The 6,175-nt window shown below is 33.7% G+C and overlaps 1 pseudogene; it reads right to left on the bottom strand.

The window, feature by feature from the left end:
• Positions 1-6,175, bottom strand: part of LOC113458017 — a 211,828-nt pseudogene that overhangs the window by 150,992 nt on the left and 54,661 nt on the right.

Below are 6,175 nucleotides of genomic sequence, written 5' to 3'. Positions count from 1 at the left end.
TTCTGTCTCATGTCAAGAGCCATGATATGGGACAGAAAGAAATATGAGTTTAGAAAACATCTTTGCTTTTCTTCATATCTATCATACTTTTCATTGAATATATCTATCATGCCTTTCAGTGAATATATATATATATCTATATATGTCTATATGATTAATGTTGAAGTTTTTCACAATGAACAATGAGTTTTTTCTGAAGTGACATTTGAAGTTTCCAGGAAGAAGATGGGGCCCCAAAACAACTCTACCTGGTTGATATGATGTCTTGATACTGATAGCGCTACTACAAGATCTGTTTTGGATACCAGCTGCACAAGACGATCCCAACTTGGTTAGCTGAATTGGTGCACATCTTATACAACATTCTGGCCAGGCCTCTACAAAATACTCAGGGACTATTTGCAATCTTAAAAGACATTGATCTTGAAATTTAACCATCATTTTACTTTCACAGGATCCCCCAGAAAGAATGTTGCCCCCACGACAGCTGAAAGTAATTCTAGAGGACGACGTCCCCTCTCCCAATAAAGTTTACCCCTGGGTTTAGGGACATCATTTAGGGGTTGGGAGGTTGGGGGAGGAATTTTATAAGCTCAGGGATCATTTTGAAAAAAAAAAAGAGGGAATGATGGGATAATAGATTTATAATTGTGAGTTACAGATTTTTGACAAATAAATTGGTATTGATTCTTATATATTGATACAAAGTTAAATTATATTGACTATTGTATGCATGCATGTTTCTATCTCTATTTAAAACATTTTTTATGTATTGACATATATTTTATTGATAAATATATATTGTATATATTTACCATATTGCAGTGTACATTTCTACCTCTGATTAAGATACTTATATAATGTTTGTGTATTGATATATATTTACCATATTGCAGTGTACATTTCTACCTCTGATTAAGATACTTATATAATGTTTGTGTATTGATATATATTTACCATATTGTAATGTATATTTGTACATTGTTTATATTTGAAGGTCATGATCCTCATTTGTTACACAGTTGTTTATTGTCTTAGTCTTTAAGTTAGATAGATATTGAGAATTATATAGATAAATAGTCATCTAATTTTGTCATTTATAATTAGACTAATCACGTTCTCTAGATATATAGAGATTAGGTAATATTGTATTTTTCTGCAGTCTTTGATGGAGTTAAGAATAGTTAGTTACAGTTATAATTTTCCTTAGTTATGATAAAGATTATTGTAATTTTTACTTGATAACTGTTTTGTTATATGTAATTTTTCTATGTTAAAGTTAAAGCCTTCCTTTTTTGTTTAAACAGAAAAAGGGGAAGTGATGGAGGAAGGTCATTGGTTAATTAAATAAAGAAGCTGCTTGCCCTGATAGGTTAAAACATAGGTGAAAGGAGTAAACAGAACAGAACGCTGGGAGGAAGAGGAAGAGGAAGTGAGCTCAGACTCGACAGCTCTCCTCTTGGGGGCAGACGCCTCAGAGAGATGCCATGCTCCCCTCGCCTGGCTAGATGCATGCGATGAAGCTCGACCCAGGATGGATGTAGGCTAGAATCTTCCCGGTAAGGGCACCTTGGGATGCTACACACAGATGATTAGAAATGGGCTAAATTAATATGTGAGAATTAGCTTAGAAGAGAATGGGTCAAAAAGTGTTTAAAAGAATACAGTGTCTGTGTAATTATTTCGGGTAAAGCTAGCCTTGCAGGTAGCGGGGTGCTGGGGACGCAGCCCCGCCGCTCCTATTACTACAGGTTTTTCTAAGAATAACCCATTCAGAATGTCCATCCTTTTTGGATAATGCAGAAGTTATGGTAAAGGCAGGCATTGGACTCAAGAATGGAGTTCAATGAGCAACCTTTAGTGTAATTCTTTGTCTTCAGAAAACTCCATGAGGGGCCTCTCACAAGCCCCTATTCCAAATGTGGTTCAGTTGTTTTCTGCCATTGTAAAGGAAAATCCTTCCCAGAGCACTTAAAGAACCTGATGATTGTAAGAAACCATACTGCTCTGGGTAATACAACACATTTAGAAAAGAGAACACAAAGTTTGGGAGAAATCAGAAAGTGAGCATTTTGGCAAACTTCTAAAAATAAATAAAGACTAAAATTAAGATGATGAATGACCTTTTCACTGAAGACCTGGTAGACACAGTTGCAGAGAAAACAAAATTTTGTCATATTTCTGGCATCAAATTAACCTCTTCAGGATGTAAATGTTCAGTTGTTAGGGATAGGAACTATCATATAAAGCAGAACATGAAATAGGTTGAATGTATACGACCAGAAGGACAGAGATGAGTATTAAAACCTGTAGTGATGATGCGGGCAGGTCTGCTTTTCATCCTGCCTGTCTCCCACATGGTTAGATTTACACCCGAAATAAAAAACACACAACTTGTATTCATTTAAACACTACCTGGCCCATTAGCTCTAGCCTCTTACTGGCTAACTCTCACATCTTGATTAACCCATTTCTATTAATGTGTGTAGCACCACAAGGTGGTAGCATACCAGGAAGATTCTAACCTAAGTCCATCTTGGGCCAGAGCTTCATCGCGTCTGCCTCACTGCCTTCTTCCTCCCAGAATTCAGTTCTGTCTATGCCACCCACCTAAGGGCTGGCCTATCGAAGGCCAAGACAGTCTCTTTATTAACCAATGAAAGTAATACATAGAGAGATGACCCACCTACATCAAAAACCATTTGTGGCTACCATAGCAAATGATTTGTCGAAAAGTAATTTGTTACAGCAATGGAATACTCAGGTTAACATTTTCCCAATCTTAGAAACAAATCATAAATTAATGTATATTTCTGCAAAAATTATTACAAGATATTGTAAAGAACAGTCACCAACAATTCAGGAGGTACAAGAACAGAACACAACAGCTGCTGATATTTCAAAAGCACCAACAGCCATAACTTTTAAAGTGTTGACAGACAAACCTCTCTGGGTTAAGCAATTGCATTTAACATAGATAAATTTCAGGCATTAGAATAACTGATACAGAAGAAACTAGATGTTCAGCATATTGAAGAATCAACCATTAGAATTCTATATTTGTTATTAAAAAGAAATCTGGAAAATGAAACATGGTAATGGATCTAAGACCTGTTAATAAGGTGATTCATTCAATGGGATTTTTCCAGTTTGTAATTCTTTTGACTTTCCTGTTACCTAAAGAATAGCCTCTTATAATTATTAAATTAAAAGATTGTTTCTTCATTATAACTTAATAAGAAAAAGACATAGAAAAATTTACCTCCATAGTGCTAACTTATAGCAATTCTCAGTCTGCTCAGAGGTATCATTTGAATATTATTGCACAGGGAATGTTCAATATTTTATAAGTCATTTACTGAAAATGATTTCCTGAATCTATAGTTTACCATTTATTACAATGATGAAATTTTTATTATCTGATTCAAATGTAGATAATTTAGAAAGAATGTTTGAAGGAAGAAAATTTTGCCTTTTCGGGGATTACAAATAGCTCATGAAAAAATTCAAAGAGGAGATTCTATCAATTATATAGGTTATAAAATAGGTTTATGAAATATTAAAAAACAAAAATTTAAATTAGGACAGATTGATTGCAGATCCTTAAAGGCTTCCTTGCTAAGAGACATTTCCCATATATGGCACATTATTGGAATAGGACTTGATGCTTGATTAGTTTAAACAAAAACCTTAGATGGTGACAAAGACTTAAATAGTGCCAGGAAATTTGAAGCTGATAGTGAGAGAAAATTAGCTAGGATTGAAGAGAAATTGCAGGAGGCATATGTGGATCATGTGTCTCTGAATTAAGGGAATTCTGGTCATATTAACCTCCAAACATCCCCCAGGAAGGAATTTTAATGCAAAGGGAAGATATATCTTAGAATGGATCATTTACCACATAAACTGTGTAAAAATTTAAAAACATATGTGAAAAATGTCTCTGCGTTCATTCTAAAAGAAAAATTGGGACCTTGTCAATTAGCAGGGGTAGACCCAGCAGAAATTATAGTTATCTTTAACAGATATTTTGAGTTTGGAAAAGGCTGATGAGGTAATGTCATATTTGGTATAATTAATGACCACCCTGGATTTACCTGTACGACTGACTGATGATGCTCCAGCGTAGATCTCAAAGAAATTGAAACAGTTTTCTGTTTATTATAATATAAAGTATAGTACAGGAATACCACACAATCCTACAGAGCAGGCAGTTAGATAAAGATCAAGTCAAATTCTACAGGGTATATTAAACAGGAAGGGATGATAATGATCACCAGAAATAGATCGCATATTTTATTAATTTTGAATTCTCATCAGAAAGAAAAAACAGCTCCAGAGAGACACTGGATAGTAGAAAAAAACTAGGGAATTAAATCAGCTGATATACTTTTAAAATGTACTGACTTTACAATAGAAACCAAGGCGTGTTACATTGGGGAAAGAGGATTTGCTTTTGTTTCCACAAAAGAAGAAAATCTGTGGGTACAATGAAAACTGATAAAGAGAAACTGCTACAGAGAAACCCTGTCTCAAAAAAAACCAAAAAAAAAAAAAAAAGTACTGTCTCATGTCAGAAGAGCCCCTTGATATGGGACAGTAGAAAATAAATATTTAACTACTATTTTTTGCTACTAATCTCATAATCCTTTGGCATTATACTAACTCTTTAACAGCTATTTTATGGTGTAAGATCTATAAGTTATATATATATATATATACACACATATATATATGTATATATTTTTCTAAACATTTTGTCATCATATTAATGATCGTATAAAGTACTAATACTACAAAACTATTTCATCTACCCTGCTGTACATGATTTCAGATTTGATTCTCTAATAGTTTTCTGTAGTGAACCATGTGCACATCTAACAGAGAATTCTGAAGTCTACAAAAGGAGGATTTAACCACACGATCATTCCTCCAGGATTATGATAGATCTGCTAAGATGAAAATAACACATAAATATCTGCTTTGGACTACAATATCCTCAGAAGAATTCTGAGGTCAATAGAAGAGATTATTCAGCATAACAGACAACTTTAGTCAGAACTTGATAAAAGCCCTGAATTCCCCATTACCCAGAGACTGGACAACAAAATTGAAACAACTATTTCTCACAGGAGTTGAAAAAAAAACATTTTTTTTTTCTTTTCAGTATTTCCTAAATTTTCAATCAGCCCCAGAAAGCAGAAAGTAAATTTAAGTTTATAACTACCACATTCCCAAGAGTTGGGGTGGAAGGTTTTTGTTATTTCATTGATTCATTGATATTAGTCATTGGTTAGGGTGATGTTGCTATTGGTAATGGTCAGAAAAAAAGCTAAACAAAGGAAATATGATTCAAGATTCATGATTTGGAAAGATAAAAGGTGGATATACATAGGATAGGATTAAAAGAGTAGATTATTGGAACTACTCTGAAAAGAAAAAAGGGAAAACAAAGATATGATAAGATTAAAAGATAGATTGTTGAATCTACTTTCAAAAAGCAACCACTAGTTTTGAATGTTTTGCATTGGATTATATTTTTGTATACTCTAAACAATTTTTGTATATTGATACAAATTTGAAATTTTGTTAAAACATACTATACATGCATTTTTACTCTTCATCAAGGCATTGTATCTAATTAACTCATTTAACAATGTAATAAAAATTTTTATTTATTGAAAGTTAAAATTGCCACCTGATTATTATAATAAAAATTTGCAGGTTAGTAATTGGACAGCTATTACATTTGAACTTATAGTCACATTAGGCATGCTTTCAAGGTCAAACAGATACACTTTAAATAGATATGTCATCTTCAAACACTTCAAATATCTGCAGAATATGACATTTAAGATGTTTTAATAACATAGGTTCTTTCCTCATGTAACAATGAGACATGGCTGCTTCTGGAAGCACTAATTTACTGCTTAGAAGACAATGGACATCAAGGAAACTCCACATGAAATTTATTTTCTTTGTGTTAAAAGTGCTGTCACCTCCACTGATGACAGTTTGCTGTCCTAATTGGACAAGTAAGACACCCAAAAACGTGTTTTGCAATAATTGTTAAGACAAGGTGGGGCTGGAGAGATGGCTCAGAGGTTAAGAGCATTGCCTGCTCTTCCAAAGGTCCTGAGTTCAATTCCCGGCAACCACATTGTGGCTCACAACC

Source organism: Microtus ochrogaster (genome assembly GCF_000317375.1).
Source record: "Microtus ochrogaster isolate Prairie Vole_2 chromosome 14 unlocalized genomic scaffold, MicOch1.0 chr14_random_3, whole genome shotgun sequence".
NCBI lineage: Eukaryota > Metazoa > Chordata > Mammalia > Rodentia > Cricetidae > Microtus > Microtus ochrogaster.
Note: the sequence above shows the minus strand (reverse complement) of the source record. Positions and strands in the feature narration are given on the sequence as shown.